This window comes from Hipposideros armiger, unplaced genomic scaffold, assembly GCF_001890085.2.
Source record: "Hipposideros armiger isolate ML-2016 unplaced genomic scaffold, ASM189008v1 scaffold_546, whole genome shotgun sequence".
Classification (NCBI taxonomy): domain Eukaryota; kingdom Metazoa; phylum Chordata; class Mammalia; order Chiroptera; family Hipposideridae; genus Hipposideros; species Hipposideros armiger.
Genome location: NW_017731896.1, coordinates 1,120,498 through 1,139,563, shown reverse-complemented (window position 1 = coordinate 1,139,563; position 19,066 = coordinate 1,120,498). Strand labels below are relative to the sequence as shown.

The 19,066-nt window shown below is 33.8% G+C and overlaps 1 protein-coding gene across 1 annotated transcript in view; it reads left to right on the top strand.

The window, feature by feature from the left end:
* The window catches only part of LOC109396811 (coiled-coil domain-containing protein 91), a gene marked incomplete at its 5' end in the record, with an annotated part of 121,010 nt that overhangs the window by 16,871 nt on the left and 85,073 nt on the right, over positions 1–19,066 (top strand). The gene's annotated exons all lie outside the window — the stretch shown is intronic.

Sequence of the window (19,066 nt, the reverse complement as noted above, 5' to 3'; positions counted from 1 at the left end):
GTGGGAGGGCAGTAGATGGGGGAGGGGGGTTGTTTCTGTGCAAAGGGTGAAAAGAATAACTATTGCAATGTTCTGTACACCTGAAACTAACAATAAAAATTAAATTAATTTTAAAAAAAGCTTATCTTGAACACTAGTTTCAGCCCATTAAATTTATTTTCTTTGCTCTGAGATTTTAAAAATAATCTGTGTACTGTTTCAAATTATAACAATTTTGATGAAAAGGAGACATAAGAAAGATTTTTATACTTAATGTATACTTAATATGATAGTATATACTATCATATAGGCAATTAAATAGTTCAGATTAGAAAGCTACTTATTGTTTTTGGTATCTTACAATTAAAGTTTATGAATCAGAAGTTTGATGTTAGATGAAATAGTTTTATTACTTGGATACTCAAAACAAAGCATTATTTCAATGGCCACAAGGATAATCCGAATCAAGCTTTGAAATATTTAAATTTGCATCATTTGAAATGCTTTCAAGGTCTTTTTCAAGAAATGATGATCCATTAGGTATCTCAAAAATTTTTTGCATACTTACAGATTCTCCATTTAGTCCTATCATGTCTTAACCATTATTACAAAGCCTATAACACTTGATAGTACGAGTGGCAGTGAGAGTAAATAAGTAGATAGGTGAAGTGGGGATTGAAGTTCAGATTGTGAAGTTACATTTACCATAAGTAGCATGTATAAAAAAGCATGTACAATTACATGTGTATGCTCTAAGCATTTTATTGTATTAACTCATTTAATATTTATGTTTCACTTTAGATGTTACTGGAATGAAACAAAGTAGACTACCTAGAACAGAGTTCTATGAAGTTTGCAGTTGTGCCCAAAATAGTGATCCTGTCCACTCTTCTGAGAATAAAAGAAGGACCTGGAGTAAATGGAAGGCTTTATAGTGCCAGCAGCCTCCGGCTGTCCCTGGGCAGCTTCTGTTTACCCCACAATGCAGTACTGTTCAAGCCCATGAGTCAAAGGCTGCCAGGAACCCACCTGTAGTCCAATAAAGTTTGGTTTATAAGGTTGCTGCAGCAAGGGATAATACACACCAAGGGAACTATGAATGTTTCTAAAAGGGGGAGCAGGGAAGGATAATTATAGGATTTGAGGGGCTAGTCATCGAAGGGTCTTGCAGAGATTCATCAGAATTTATTTTTAAAAAATTGCTGGAACAATCTGTGATCTTTAGAACATGAGTCTGTTTAGAGTTGCTGTTAGATTAGTGTTGAAAAATATGGTCTGAGTGAAGTAGTGTTAAAAGATTTGACTTCAGATAGGCTGTGATGGACATCATGGCCAGGCCTGGCATGATTTCTTTATTTTGTGACTAAAGTGTGTTTTACAAAATGGTTTTTGTTTCCACTTACAGTTCTCCCTCTTGGTGTAGTTGTCAGTAGTATTGTTTTTTACTTTTTCAAGAAAATAGTAATCTTTTTCTGTTTTTGCATCAAGTAAAGGAAATTATCATGATCCTGAGTTCATCCATTTATGGCATATTATCCTATTGGGTCTTACGAGGGTGTGTGTGTGTGTGTGTACATCTATGAAAATTTTATCCGTATTTCCCACTGCCACTGTTTTCCCTCTCATTGGGGGAACCATTTTAATATGTGTTCTTATTTTGCAATCTGTGTGTTATTATTTTGTGTGCATGTATTTTTATTTTAAAAAAGTGGTGTTATATGTGGAACTCATTCTCTTCTTTTTTCCACTAAGAGCTATGCCTCTAAGATCCATTAAACATTGTGCTTTTAAAATTCAAAACTGTTTCTATGCGTACGTATAATCCCTGTGTTTTAATATCTTCTGTTACTATGTGTAAATCTAATTCATTTTTTCTAAATTGTAACATGCATGGTACAAATACACGTTTGTTCTAGTCACTCTCCCATAATGGACATCTAGGTTGCCTCTTTGTTCCTCACCAACCCAGAAACTTTTTGTGTCTTTATAGGTCAGTGCAAGAAAAAAAAAAAGTTTGTATATCTATCTGTCTATCAATTGTTTATCATCACCTCCATCCAAGAGCGTAATTGCTGTATGACAGGCTATGTATCTATGTAAGTACTGCTGATTTGTTCTCCAGAATGGTGGTGGCAGGCGACAGTCCTACCAGCCATGCAGATTCCTATATCCCCATTTCCCCAAAGACCTAGCATTGTCTAGCTTCTAATTTTTACTCTTTTAATAAGTGATACCTAAGTCGTACTTTGCATTTCTTATTATAAATTTGTTAATTTGGGGGATTACCTTTTCAATAAATTGCCTATTCATAGTCTTTTTTTTTTTTTTTCTATTGAGGTGAACCTATTTTTCGTGTGAATTTGCAGGGGTTCTTCGTAAATTTAAATATTAATCTCTAAAGGGTTTTAGATAAAACAAAGTACTTTTATCTGTAAATGGAATATTAACTTTCCCCTCATGTCCATTGCTAAATATAATCCCTAATTTTGATGTAATGCAATTCATCAATATTTGCCTTTTGGTTTGTACTAAGTTTCTTTAAGAATTCCTTTACTGTCTTATAGCCAAAGGCTTGCCTGTGTGTTATTTTTTTCCTACTAACTTTATAATTTTATCTTTCACATTTTGGTATTTTATCCCTATAGAGTTCAACTTTGTGTATAATGTTAAATAAAGATTCTGTATCCATTTGGATGTCTCTCCCTAAAATGAGCCACTTTTCCTAGTAGCATATACTTCGGTCCAGCTCCTGGTTAAAAACCTATATATGACTCAAGCCTGAAAAGGCGATTACAGAGGCTTTACCTGGCAGGCCTGGTGGGGAAAAATTCCTCTCCCCTCACTAGACTTGGCCCACTAGCGATGGATTGCCTCTGAAGGGAGCTGCATTTTAGTACTCAGGCCCTACTGGCTGGCCATGCTCTTCACATAGTTGCATTCCTAGCTCAGGGATCTTCATTCCTGTGTCTCCTTTATTTGAGACCTTGGGCAGAGGTCTTGTTCAGGTGCTTCTGCGGAGGCCTCTTTTATTGGGTGGTGGAGGGAGAAACCTTAAAGACACTTTTCCCCGCTCTGACTATTCAGTACTTTTTCATTCCGTTTGCTGCCTGCCTTTTTCAGTCCCCACCCAGGGGTCCATAAAACTGCCAGAGGCTGGTGGTCAGGGCTGCCACAGCAGTGAGATGACTCTCACTTCTGTGCTACTTCACACCACCTGTACCTTGTGCACATTTCCATGGTGGGGAATGGAACAGGGAGTAGTCAGTGCCTCCTCGGGGTTTATCCGCCTGCTTCTAGAGTAAGTGATTAAAGGCTTCTCTGTTACTTTCCTTTTGGCTCCTTGTCACTTAATCAGCAACTCCTATACCTGAGAGCTTGCTCTCTCCAGTTCAGCTGAGCTCCTGACAATACTAAAGTAGTAGTTCTCAGAGTATAGTTTTTGGACCAGCAACTTCAATACTAGCATCACTTGGGAGCTTGTTAGAAATGCAGCTTCTTAGCACTACCCCAGACTGCTGAATCAGAAACCTGTTTCTGGGTCCATGAGTCTCTCTTCACAAATACTCCAGCTGATCCTGATACATGCAAAAGTTTGAGGACCACTGAACTTAGAAACAATTTACCCTTTACACATTGTTTTGTGGTGCTTCTTTATATATTAAGTTGCCATGTATACATGGATCTGTTTCTGAGCTTTCTGTTCTGTTGCATTAATTCATCTGTTTGTTCCTGCATAAATACCATACTATAATATTTTTATTACTATGTTTTATTGCAAAGTGGTATATCTTATTAAGTGGTATGGCAAACCTCTGCTCTTCTTGATTTTGTTTTTTTTCTTTCAGTTCTTTAAATATTGCACTCCACTCTTTTTTAGCTTGCATGGTTTCTGAAGAAAAGCCTACTGTAATCTTTATTCTTTTCCTCTTATAAGTAAAATGTTTTTTTCCTCTGGTTTCTTTCAAGATTTCCTCTTTTTCTTTGATTTTCTGTTATTTGAATATGATACACATAGATGTAGATTTTCATTATTTATCTTGTTTGGTGTTCTCTATGCTTCCTAATCTGTGGTTTGGTGTTTGTTATTAAGTTTAGGAAACTCTTGGCCATTATTACTTCAAATATATCTTATTCAAATATTTCTGTTATTACTTAAAGTATTACGCGTGTTATGTCTTTTAAAATTGTCTCACAGTTCTTGCTGTTTTTGTTTTGTTTTCCTGTTTGTTTTTTCTCCTTGCACTTTAGGAAGTTTTTATGGGCCTACCTTTATGCTCATGAGTTTTTCATTGCATAGGTTGATTCTACTGATGAACCCATCAAGGACATTCTTCCTTTCTGTTTTGATTTCTGGCATTTCCTTTTGATTCTTTCTTTAGAGTTCCATCTGTACATTATCTACCTATTCTTCCACGTTATCTTTTTTCCATTAGATTATTCAACGTATTAATCATTTTTATTTAAAAGTTCTAGTCTGATAATTCTAAAATCTTTGTCATATCTGAAACTGGTTTTGATGCTTTCTTTGTTCCTTCAGACTTTTTAGTCTTTTAGCATACCTTACAATTTTTTGTAAAAGATGGTTTTGTAATTATGTATGATGACGGATGTTAAACAGATTTATTGTGATCATTTTGCAATATATATACAAGTATTGATTCATTATAGTGTATACCTGAAACTAATATAATGTTATATGTCAATTATACTTCAATTTTAAAAAATATGAACAAATTGTATCATGTAATAGGAATTGAGGAAATGGACTTAGTGGGAGGTTTGGTTAATTTGGCTTGGAGTGAATTGCTGTGTTTAATGTTTCCTGTTGTTGTAAGTTGCCATGGGATTCAGATTCATTAAAGGTCCTCGTTTTTTGTCTCCCCTGTTGTCTTTGGCTTCCCTCAGAACCCCTCCTTAGATAGAGTGCATCTTGCAGCTCTCTCAGCTGTTGTCCACTGTTACACTAGTATCCTCTTGGTTTGGTGATAGGTGCTGGGGAGACGCATTCTGGCATCTCATGGTTAAATCTTTGTCTTTTAGTGGGCCTGAGACCTTCACAAATGTTTGTTGGCTTTTCCCCTCTCTTTTGTATAAGACAAGATGGCTAGAGGGGCTAGCACCTTGGTAATGCCTTTCCTCCAGGTGGAAGGTTTTATAAGGTTTTGATAAAGTCTTTTCACCTAAAGAATAGGCCTTTGTATGCTCTGGGCATAATTCACAGTGGGTACTTTTTCTACTGCTCTTGCCAAAGCCATGAGGGGAAATTTCTTGGCTCTTCATGCTGAGATCCTGATAGGAGTTCTGGGGGAAAAAAACGTGTAAAAGTGTGGGGGACCCTGTAAGACATTAGCCCCTAGGAGTTCTCACTCTTATACTCATCCTTACTCAGCTTCCAGCAGTTCCTCAAATTTACCATTTAAATGTCCCTTCTAGTTTATGTCTCCAGCAGCTTCTGCTCTAGGTAAGAGATCTTAGCTGTGTCTCACTGGATTTACCTCTCTCTGTAGATTTTGGGGTGGTGGTTTGCCCTTTGACAGTTCTCTGGTGGATCTAAGGCACATCATTGATCATAGTTTGTTCAGGGTTTTACTTGGTTTAAGAATCTGAGTGATCGTCCAAGCTCATTATATGTCAAAGCTGGAAGCAAAAGTGTGAATATATGTTTTTATTATCCACTTTAGGAAATTTGCTTTATCCATAAAATCTTTTCTTAGAGTAAAAACTTCTATTGAATACTTTACTTACAAATAAGGAAACAAAGGCATGGTAACTGTAGTTGAAGTAGGAATGGGGATGTCTAGTACGCTGAAGGACAGAATTTGAAAACTATTGGTCCCTTCTACAAACTGATCAGGACGAGGACTAAACTCTTACAAACATTCTTTTTTTGTCAAGCATTCTGTCTTTATTGAAGTTAGTACTTAATATCGTATTTTGTAGTACCTCATGTCCCCACTCATCATTCAAAACATTTACTGTGTGCCCTCATATACGTCATAGAAATATAATTTATTTGGGGAGAAAAGAATAGCGTATGTTCTATAAAGTATGTATTTTATGTGACTGTAGAAAATAAAATACTCTGCTTGAAGAAATGCCCCTTCCCATCTAGGGAATATGTTTTTCTTGTATATGGAAGAGAAAGGGGCATTATCTTTTTATTTTCTACACTTTTTTTTTTGTCTCCATGGATGTATAATATTTTAAGAAAATATGTTAAAGGTGTCTGATGTGATTATTTTATTTCCCAGCTAAAAGATATTAAAGATGTGATCATCTTTCCCAAGTTGTTATTCACCAAATCTGCATTTCATAATTATAAGGTTTGTGTGAGAATATTATTAGACCTTTCTTAAGTCTTCTAACAACTTCATAGTCTTAAAACTTGCAGCTAAATTTTGAGGAGTGGGGCTGGGAGTCTGATATATAATTCTTTTTATTGACTTTCCAATTTCTGTCATGTTATATATGCTTCTGACCTGTTTTTCAACTGAACCAGTAATTTAGTCCATTACTGGTCTGTGTAAATCTTAGCCACAGCTATTTCCCAAGGTGGTTTTGGGTCTAACGAGTGGTTGGTGTTGATGTCCAGCAGGAAATCTTGCAAACCAGATGATTAGTGTGGTTCAGACTGTAACCTTGTTAAAGCATTGGTCAGGTTGCACTTAGGAGGGTTATTTAATTAGTTTTCCAATAATATTTGTGTACAATTTTTAGGTGACCACTACTTTTTTTTCCTTCATCATAGTTCAGAGAAAGACAGTTCCTTCTTGTTATCAGAGTCAGGTATTAATCAAATACTATTTTTTAAAAGTTATCTTTAAGCAGTCATTTTAATAACTAGTAGAATTTCTCTTGAATGCTAGAATCTTCAGTGTTATCATAAACTTAAATTAACAGTAAAAAAAAATGTAGGCACTGTACTTGAAAGATTTTTTTTTTAATACAAGAACATTCTCTGACTTCAAGAAACTAATACAGTTATTATGGCAGACAGATACAAAATGAATTATCATACAATATAATAAACAATATACTAGTGATAGAAACAAAATACGCTGGGATTACAGATAGGACAGCAGGAAATTGTTCTTGAATTTTCAGGAAATAATTCAAAAGAGGTAACATTTTAATGGTGCTTGAAAGGTTGGCTTTTGACTTGAAGAGAAAGTAAGTGTATTCTAAGAAAACAGAAATATTATGAGTTCAAAAATAACTTATAATATATGTATATTTTTTCTTCAAGTTTATTGAAGCACAAATCACATAAATAAAATTCACCCATTTTAGGTGTACCATTTTTTGAAATGTGACACTCAGTTTTGTAACCACCATCTAAAAAAACATATCGTCACTCCCCAAAATTTCCACTGGTCCTTGTGTAGTCAATCTATACATGTATTTTTAAGATATAGCAAGTAGAATTTACGAGTGTATTTTTTTTTTGCTTTACTTTTCTGATATTGAACAATTTCGTCCTGTATAGTATATTTTGCCATGCATTTTTATTTCTAGCTTTCCAAATTTGGATTATTTACATGGGTGTCTTAATAAGTTAATTGAGGAAAGACTATTATAGAAGTTAACTGTTTAATAATTTACAAGCATGCATTTATTTTAATCTTATATTACAATATATTTTCATTAGTAAAGGGAAATGTGATTAAAAACCATAATATGAAATACATAACTTTGTTTTGTGATTTTTATAAAGGCCAAGGCATGACAAAGGGACAAGCTGGTGGTTTTAAAAAGGAGAAAACGATAGGGTGGAAATAGAACAAAAGGAGGAAGTAATTAATATAGTATTTTGACATACTTAATGTGGCTATTGAAAACAGTACTCTAAATATCTAGGGTTCTTTCTATTTTGTCAGTGTCATTCTCAGCACATCCTTGTATAATTTATAAAAGCAGGTATATTTACTGCCCTAAAGAAGCTCATAGTTTGGAATAGAAATCTGATTTTTAACATTTATTTGCATAAAACATTATTAGAAAAAGTAGACATTCCATTGACTTTCCTATAAATAAATTGTGTATATGTTGGAAAGGAACATAAAAACTCATATATAGATACAATTAAGTTTTTCTACATGAAAACATTAGAGATTACTATTTAAGAGATAATGAACTCCTTTACAGAATGGATATTTGTAAGTGAATTCTCTGCAATGAAGTACATACGTGTTGTGGTAAACATTATTTCACACCCACATTTCTCTGTGAGAGAAATGCTCTGCCCATTCCAGAGATGTCCAGTAGTTGCTCAGTCCTGTAGTTGACTGTGATAAATAAGTGTGTCTAATTCAGTATAAAATTGTATTTAGAATTTTTAAGATTCTTTCAATCTCTCTGAAATATTCCTAATTATTACATTGTGGTCAGGGAATAATATTTAAATGACACCAAATTTAGATGTAAAAATGACTCAAAACTTGATGAAATTTTATAAATGTTCCCTGTGTTGATGTAAGAGACATCCAAACCTGTAGAGAATTTGGTTGAACCAAACTGACAATTGCCGGGAAGCAAAATCTCAAGGGATTGAGAAAATGCTCTGGAGAACGGCAGTTTGGCAGGTTATTTTATACATTAGAATAGAAGAAGGCGATGTAAGGTGGGTTACTGTGTGAAATCCATTGGTGGTAGATTAGGAGGGCAGGAGAAAGCAAAGCAGAGAAATCTCTGGGATTGGATCAAAGTAAAATGAAGAAAGAGGTACTTCTTTTATATTGGTGAGTACATGATAGTTAATAATTAACATTTACATAGAGATAATATGCGGAAACCGGAGAACAGTGAGGCGGTTGTGCATTGAGGGATACATTAAAGGAGATTACTGTGACATTTCAAAGGTGTGTTACCTTAGATGGAAAAATACAATAGACAGGCTGACTTTTGTTAAAGAAGCTACAGGCCTAGGATGTGACTGCCTGCCATGACTCCCTTTTTGTTAGGAGATTTTGTGTTCAGACCATGTGGTTACTTGCAGTCTCTGAGTTTGTAAGGCCCGTCTTGCAGGCCTTCCTTGGGCTTGTCAGGTTTGGTGTGTGGCCGTCTTTTTACCCGTACATGTATGCTTGAAAAGAACGTGCATTCCCGTATTTGTCCAGCGTTACATATATATGCATTAATCAAGCCTGGGAGTTACGTTCAGATTTTAAGTTACTGTGCTGCTTTTCCAACTGCTTGATATGGTTATTGAAAGAAATGTGTTAAAACCCCCTATTCTAATAATGGAACTGTCAGATTTTCTTTACAGTTCTGTCAATTTTTGCTTCATATATTATGGGGCTATGTTATTATGTACATACAAATTTAAATGTGTTCTGTCTTCCTGGTATCATTTTTCAATGATGCCTTTAATCTAAGAATATGGTTTTGTCTAAAGTCTGTTGTTGATGTTAATATGACTAAGTTTTATCTTGATTAGCATTTGCCTAAAGCTCTTTGCCATTGATGAATTATCAGTCTTCCTGGGTTTCGATCTATCTACTGTAAACAGCATATAGCTGGATTTTTATTGTTAATTTTGCCTGACAATTTTTTAAAAAAATAAACTTGATTGAGAGTAACTAGATTCACAGTGAAACTGAGCGGAAAGTAGAGTTCGCATATAGCGCCTGACCCGCACATGCACAACCTCCTTCACCGTCAGCATCCCGCACAACTGTAGGACCTAACCAGTCTTAGTTTGAGATTTTTGAAAAACGTAATTTGTGGGAATTTGTCTCTAAACCTGCAAAAAAGGTTGCATGTGATTATTAATTGTCAGGGCACCTCTTCCGCACCCCTCCCTACCAAACTCAAAAGAAAAAAATCTTAATTTAACAAGTTTCCCTTTCGATTCCTTTTGCCTGGTAGGTTTCTTCTATTTCACCCACTTAGGGTGTTAACTTTCAGTCATTGTAGCTTTATGCAGGAGTCCCTTAACTACCTCTTTGTTTTCAGCCCTTAGGGTTTGATTTCTGTTTGCAAGCATGCTCCATTAAAACCAAAATTCCAATATTTTGGCATTCTTCAGATTTCCTAATAACAGCCACTAGATTCAAAGCTTGCTTACCTCTATGAATTTCTGCTTTTTATCATTTTTGCTTATTTATTTACCTCACTTGTCAGCTCAGCAATATTTAAAGGGAGGTTTTGTTTTCTTCATGCAACATTTTTGTATTGGGTTTTTCATGATATATGTCATATAACCCAAAAAGTATAAAATGCACTTTTTATGTATCCCCCTCTATTTAGAAATGATTTTAGTGAGCTTATATTACATTCATAATTATTTTAAACTTGGTAAAATCACTTAATAAATAAATAGCATGGCAGGATAATAATGGTTAAACCACCACTTCTCAAGCCACATCTTAGAGTAAAAATCTAAGATGTTCTATAGAAAAACATGAAACACTTGCAGGGAGTCATGTATACTCTATTCCATCTAGTGATTGAAAATGCTCACTAGCTTATTAAAGGTTCTATATGAAAAATACAGCTTTCATTGAATCTTCTTTGATCCATGAAATCTTTTTCATAGGGATAACCTATTAAATGTCTAGAGAAATATTGACGTTGTGCTATAGCAAATAAATATAGAAGAAAAATAAGTTAGTCAAAATATGTTGAAATGTCTTTAAAGGTAAATTAGATTGAAAGGGGGTATGTTTGAGTTAGTTTATAGAAAGTCTTGATTCCCAAATGGCTGATTTTATAGTATAGACCAATAGGGTGAGATTTGAGAAATGATGTATCTTTCCCAGGAAAATATACATAACCCCCTGACTTTCCCCGTGCCTATGTTTCGCTGTACCTTGTTAAAATTTAATCAAAAGGAATAAATTGCTTGTGGGACATTCTTAATTTTAAGCGTTTTTAGAATGTTTTTCTAAAATGTAGACAAAATGTACGTTTGATGATTCAATTATTATGAAGTATTCTAAGCACACGTTAACTCCTATTCACCTTTTTTCCCCACTGTAGATCAATCCTGATACTCCTACTGCCATTTTTGATGAAGTTGTTCTATACTATCTTTTGAATTTTATAAAAATAATATTAAGTTAAAAAATATAATGTTTCATCCACCAGTTCCTCAATAAAACAGTATTTTTTAATGATCCCTTTCAATGTATTCAGATATACGTAATATAATACAGTTATAATATAGTTATATACATAGTTATACATACGTATATGTACATATATACAATAATATGCATAGTTATAATAATGGTGATGGCTTTAAATGATTTCATGGCTTCAAATAATTTTATAAACAATTCTGTATTGATGCATATTTTATTCTTATTTTAATGTCAATACGATACTCCTTTTAGTTGACATACCATAGTTGATTGTACTATACCGCCTTGTTGGACATTTAAAATGTTTTGGGTTTTGTATTGTAAAAGGAATATTGCTATATATATATATATATATGTTCATAATACAGTTTTTATTCTTTTGTATTATAGGCAGCACCGACCTTTGTACTTGATGCTTTTTAAAAAATATGATAACACTAATTAATAAACTTACATAATATAAGAGTTTTCATTTCCTAGACAGCTAAAAATTATGAAATCAGTAATTATACCTTACCTTTGTAGATAGATCCTTCAATTATGTTATTTCAATATTATAGACTTAGGTAGACAGTCCTTAGTTTAGTGAGTATATGATTAAGGCTGACAATTCAACAAGTTCAATGATTTCCATCTTATAATTGAATTCATTTTATGAAACCTATGTCTCCTATCACATGTAATCAACACGCTCCCTTTTTCTTTTTCATATATATGCATACCTATCTATATATATATAGATATGCATATATATGGACAAAACTGTATTTCCAACATAGAAAACACAATACAAACAGTGAAAACTATACTCCTGAAACTGATTTCTTTTCTGGTGGATCCTCACCCTGCAATAAAATACAATATTTCTTTGTCAACTGATTTTGGAAAAATGTCTGAATCTAACTGGCTTAAGGATATTATCGTGCATAGTTTGAAAGTGGAGGTTATAAAATCGACAAGTATGAACAATTGAGAGCTATCTACATAGGATTTCTGATGATAAATTCTTAGGAGTAGGAAGCAGAGCAGTAACATTTTTATGACAATTAAGTATAGCATCAAATTGTTTCCTGAAAAGCTCCTACACCAATTATGTTACACTTTTGGGGAAGTGTGCATAAACCTGTTTCTTTTTTTCTTTCTTGCTAAAAGGATTGTCTTATATACCTGGGTCATTTATTTCAAATGCCCACTTGAAGATTATTATGTTGAAATAAATTGACTGTGTTGTACTTAGGCAAACAGAGGGGATAATAGAATTGAAGTGCAATTTCAAAAGCTATTTCACTTGAAAATGACCGAAACGGAAATATTCCTCTGCTTAAATTCAAGATTGTGACATATCTTTGGCATTTAATAAAGTGTACACTATACAAATATAGAAATCTCATTACGGAAATATAAATTAGCCCTGCCTTTTTTATAAAACTGATATGTTTCCCAATTTTTGCTTCATTCCTTTATATCACTCCCTTAAGTCAAAAGCCTGTTTACAAAGGGTAGAATAACTTACTAGTTTCTATTTTTTCATACCTACTAGAAATATATCTATTTGGGTGAAGTAAATCTAGTATAGCTTATATTATAGTTTTATTCACTTGAAGAAGTTTATTCATACTATTGGACTTGTGGTAACTGCTTTAAGTAGATTCAATCTCATAGTTTATCATTTTTATGTTTTCTTTCCAAACAATATTTAATATGTTGGCCCATAAATGGGTAAAATGTCTGCAACTCACTTTATATTAAGATGTTTATTAAACTTATTTAGTGTATTTCAAATCATGTCAAATGGAGGCATATAGAAGCAGGTACTTTAAGACTTTCCTACCAGATCAGTTGATCTTTTTCAATATTTGTGTTTTATAGATGGTGTAAAAATATCCTTGTTGAGTTTGATCTATAGAATATATACCAAATATATACACACACACAGATCCACACACATACACACACACCCCACATATAAAATAATGCGGTTTGTGGACCTGTGGTAAGTAGATAACTGTATACCTGAATATGATCTTCCATGATTGCTTAGTCTTAAATTTAATATACAAAACCTATGCATGTGTGATTGTGATTAAACCTGTTTACAATATCTCTTGTGACTCACATTCCAGGAAAGAAGAGATTAAAAAAAATATATTTTTATTTTTATATTTATTTTTTTACAAGAATCAAGTAAAAGCCACAGAACCTCTATATTTATATTTGAGTCTGCATCAAACATTTTTTACTTGAAAGAATTTCTTCCAAAGTGGGGGAAAGCATAACCTATTTCTGAGTGCCTTTGATTTTCGGCTACGTTTCAGAAGACTGTCCTAGACACCTTTGCATTAGACCTCTGTTCTTTAAGATGAGTAGAACACTATAGTTTGCATTTATTGGGTTGTCAGAAAAATCATGACATATTTTTCTGTTTTTCAAAGGTCATTTATTTATATAAAGAACAAAGATCAATCAATGATATATTGCCCGTTTTGTTCGATAACCTTTTGCCATCTTTCAGCGAGCTTCATAATTCCTTGTTCATAGAAGGACCTGTTTTAATTTGTGAAAAACTGAACAAGGTGCTGATTTACAGCCTCATCTGAATTGAACATTACACCATGCAAGGAGTTTTGAAGAGACTGAAACAAGTGGAAGTCTGACGGCGCAAGGTCAGGCGAGTATGGTGGCTGTGGCAGCACATCTCATCCAAGCTCCAGTAATTTTTGACAGGTGATCAAACTTGTGTGTGGTCTCGCGTTGTCGCGATGGAACACAACTCCTTTACAATTAACAAGCTCTGGAAGTTTCTGGAATTCTTCAGACTGTCCAGTTGCCGACAGTACATATTCAAATTGATTGTTTGGTTCCTTGGTAGGGGCTCAAAAAACATGACACCTTTAAAATCCCACCACACTGAGAGCATAACCTTCTTCTGATGAATGTCTGCTTTCGATGTTGTTTGAGGCGAATCATCACATCGGGACCAAGACCGTTTGTGTACCACATTGTTGTAAACAGTCCACTTCTCATCACCAGTTATCAGTCGCTTCAAAAAAGTATCGTTTTCCTCACATTTAATGAGCGTATCGCAGATGTTTATACGCACCATCAAATGAACTTCTTTGAGTTCATGTGGAACCCAAATATCGAGCTTGCTTACATATTCCAGCTTCTTCAGGTGGTTGTGAATGCTTGAGTGATGGATGGTCAATGTTTCTGCAATCTCTCGTGTCGTGTAACGTGGGTTTGACTCAATCAATGCCTTTATTTTGTCATCATTAACCTCGGTGAGCTCCCTGACCAAGGAGCATCGTTGAGATAAAAATCAACAGCGCGGAATTTCATGAACCATCGTTGGCACTGACGTTGTAGAGCATTGTCACTGTAAACTTTATGCAACTTTTCACAAGCTTGATGCTTGTTCTTCCCTTTTTGGAAGTAAAACAGTAAAATATGGTAAAAATGCACAGTTTGGTCTTCTGTCTTCAACTTGTTGTAAAATCTCCAAAACTCAACTAAATCGCTCAATTTTTTTTTAGAATGAAGCTAGAACTGTTAGTTGTCAAATGACATAGCAATCACATAGATGCAAATGACTCTAGTACTTCCAAAAATGAACTAGCGCCACATGTTGCAAAAATGTGTCATGATTTTTCGATAACCCAATATTTCTTCAATATGTTTAGAAAAAAAAGAAACTAAACTAAAATTTCAATATAATTTTAAGAAGCAATAAATAGAATATTTTGTAGATAAGTAAAATGTAACAAACTCCTCACTGTACTTGGATGAGATTCACTTGTACAGATTTCAATTGCTTTTCATAATGACTTTAAAAATGCTATAAGTGTATATCTTGCAAATTCTGTAGAAAGTCTTTCTGTGTTCAGAAATTATAAATATTTGAAAAAAGTCTTATTATTGGATGTTGCCACTGGTTCAGTTTTACCTTCTATGTAATGAAAGCTGGTCAGAACATCCCCATCTTGGAGTGATCAGTTAGTAAGGTACAAAGAATGTATCAACCATCCCTCATGCCATCAGAAACCATGGGAGCCATTCCCAGGTGCTGGACCTTTTGGACAATTAAGGAATTCTATATTGAGGCAGAAGGAAGAGGTAACACAGGCAGTCTCTACATATGTTTTATCCTTTGTTTTCAATAGAGTAAAGGAGGCTGAAAACTTTTGAGTCAAGCTCTCTCTTGACACTTTATAATTTCTAGCTTATTGTGATTTAACAACTAAAGTAACCTCTGTCCCAGAAAGGCAAGACACTACAGCTTCTGGCAGAATCTTAGATAATGAGCAAACTTCAAATCCAGTACGCTTTCTACTGCAGACCCTTATAAAGGCTTCAAAAAGAGCTCTAATGTTTTCCTTTTTGTCCAGATAATACTAGTAATAGTTGAAAGGAGTAGTAGTCATTAGTATCAGAAGTAGAAGTAGCATTTGAAAAGATATTCAACATGCTTAGTCTTTAGAGAAATGCAAATAAAAACCACAATGAGATATCATTTTACAACTACTGAGATGACATTTTTTTTAAAAAAATGCACAAAGTGATAGATATTGTAGAGCATATGGAGAGATTGGAATTCTTGTATGTTGCTGATAGGAATACAAAGTGGTACAGCAGCTATAGAAAATAGTTTGGTGGTTCTTTAAAAAATTAAACAAAATTATTATGTGACCCAGCAGTTCTACTTCTATGTATACACCCGAAAGAGTTGAAAACAGGGACTCAAATAGTTACTTGTACCCGAAAGTTCATAGCAGCACTATTCACAGTAGCCAAAAGGTAGAAACAACCCAGTGTCCATCAACAGATAAATAAATAAACAAAATGTGATATATGCACACAATGGAATAGTATTCAGCTATCAAAAAGGGATGATGTTTAGATGTATACTACAACATGGATGAACCTGGAAAACATTATGTTAAATAAGCCAGACACAAAAGACAACTACTGTTTGATTGCATGTATATGAAATATCTAGAATAGGCAAATTCATAGAGACAGGAAGTAGATTAGAGGTTACAAGGGACTGGGGGAGGGGGGATTGGAGATTATTGCTTAACATGCACAGGATTTTCCGTTGGGGATTATGAAAAAAATTGGAAGTAGTGATGATGGTTGCACAACAGTGTAAATGTATTTCATGCCACTTGTCCCCTTAAAAATGGTTAAAGTGGAAATTTTAATGTTGTATTTTACCCCAATAAAAAAGGAAGGTAGAAGTAGTAGTTGTAGTAGTGTAATACTAGCATTTAACATGTATGTTTTTACTACTTAACAGGCACTTTCCTAAGGTGTTTATATGTCTTAACTGTATCTGTTTTTCACTATAGACATATTTTATCCATAAAAAGTTAGTAAGTGAAAGACAAGAAAATTGTGTTTTGATTTTTGGGGTCTTAATTATTATGGCTACCTTGTGTTTTATTGCCATCTGTTCCTCTAAAAGCACTGATAGTTATATTTTTTATTATCACTTTCATTTAAAATCAGTATGTTGTATTTTTTTAAGTTTATCTAGTTATTTATTTCCAAGCCATTTTTCTAGTTTTTACTTAAAAGTTCTTTTTGTACTGAGATGAAAAATTAGTCCTTAATGTATTTATTGAAAAAAAATGTGTTTTATAAGGTAGTTCTACAAGTCTTATGTAAGAAATTGTATTTGTTTTGTGGATTGTTTGTTAGACATTAATGTCTCTGTGAGCATCATCCCTAGAAACTAGTACAGTGTCTGGAGTTGTTTGACACCCAGCAAATATTTCTTATATGTATGGTTGAAAAAAAGGCATTAATGAATTTATAAATTTAGATAGAGAAATGCTGTTTAATAATTTACAAATTAATATACAAGGGTAAACTTTCATTTAGGACAATTTCATGTAAAAATAAGATTAAAATATATAGTTGAATTTCTACAGTGAAGATTTATAATTTAAATAATTTTAAGAAATAAACGACTAATAGAAAATGAACAGCCATAGGGTATTGTTCAAATCATATCTGTAGAAGAGTTTGAACAGTTTCAAAATAGAATGTCTGGAGCTACTGCTTTTACTCTTTGATTTCTTTCCCCTGGACTCAATTATTTTGTGACAGGAATAAAGCTCTGACGGTAAGGTCCACTATTTCATAATATACACTAAAATAGAATTGGTATGATTATAAAGTATAACACTATATTTTAGTGAGAGATACTCTCAAAATTATTATTTAAAAAGTATGTGGATGCTTCTTCTGAATTTTGAATGGCAACTAATATTTTCCTTTATGTGAAAAAAAAACAGAAAATACTTATAGACTTGACATTTGGGAATCCCCACCAGAGCCATGAAAAAGCTAGCTTTTTGTGCCTGACTGTGAAGCTCATCCACATACAGATTTCTCTACCAGCATTTTTGTGTCTGGGAATTTAATATAAATGGACAGAAAAGGATTATCAAACATTGGAGAAACATTTCAGATGAGAAAATTACTGACTCAAACAAATAAAAAGGAGTTTTGAAGAAACAGATAATGACGTAGAAGAACCTTTGCCATCCTCCCTCCACCCCCAAAAAAAACCCCAAAAACCTATAACCAATAAATTCAAAAAGAGAACAGAATGTAGTTGGCCGTTGAACAACATGGGTTTGAACTGCGTGGATCCACTTATACCTGACTTTTTTTCAATAAATATACAGTTGACCCTTTGTATCCCCAGGCTTCACATCTGTAGATTCAAACAGCCAACAATGGAAAACAGTCTTTTCCATCTGCGGTTAGGAATCCGCAGGTGCAGAGGGCCAACGAACGCATGCATTGTTCTATGCCATTTTATATAAGGGACTTGAGCATCTGTGGATATTGGTATCCTGGTAGAGTACCAGGAACCAATCCCCCGCAGATACCGAGGGACAGCCATAGGGTATTGTTTAAATCATGTCTATAGATATGGGAGAGTCAAAAGTTATATGTGGATTTTTTACTGCACGAGGGTCGATGCCCCAACCTCTACGTTGTTCAAGGATCAGCTGTAACTGCAAGAAAAATTCCCATTTTGGAAAGGGGAGAATGATGAAATAAACAGCAGTAATTGGTCCATAGCAGATACCAAATATTGCTGGGCAAGAATTCTGTTCCAGCAATGGAACAATTTCCTTGGTTAGCTGTCCTTCTAGTCCATGTGATTCTGTTCCCAAGATAATCTCTCTTTGTCCATATCCTGCAATTGTTAGCGAGGGTGTGATTTGGCATTTTCTTTCTGGAGTGCAGCTTGAATGTATGTATCAAAATATAAAACATATTCAGTCTTCAACCTGCTAATACCACTGCTGGGAATTTTTCATAAGGCTACAATTCTATAAATTCACAAAGATACATGCAGAAAAATCAAGATTTTTAAAAGATGAAATATTATATACAACATAAATGTGTGTAGATAGGACAATGGAAAAATGTATAAGTTAATAAAAATAGCATAGTTATGTTTATATAGAAATAGGTGAGTACCATTGTTGAGTGCAAAAAGACTATAGAACAGTATATAAAAATGTTTACATAAAATGTTTATGGATAGCTACATGTTTAAATACATGGAGAACTCTCCAGAAGGATGTTTGCCTAAATGCTATCAGTGCTTTTCTTTGGGTAATGGAATTCTGGATGATTTTCACTTCTTTACATTTTTCACAATAAGCATATGTGACTTTTACAAAAACTGTATATTTTACTGACCTTTATATGGTTTTTGACTAGCCACTTGTGGATTATTCACTTACAAATTGTGTTTAATTTTAAGACAAACTTTTCCCATACCATTCAGCATCATTCTGAATTATCTCTCCTAATATCAACTGATATTTGTTCAGGAAATTATATTACACTGAAAAGAAAATTTTAATATTACTCTGAAAAGAACAAAATCAGAAGCATCAATTAGTCAAATTCTTTAAAGCCAACTGGAAGTGAGGCCTTATCTGACATAGTACTATTGTATTAAGTTGCTTTGG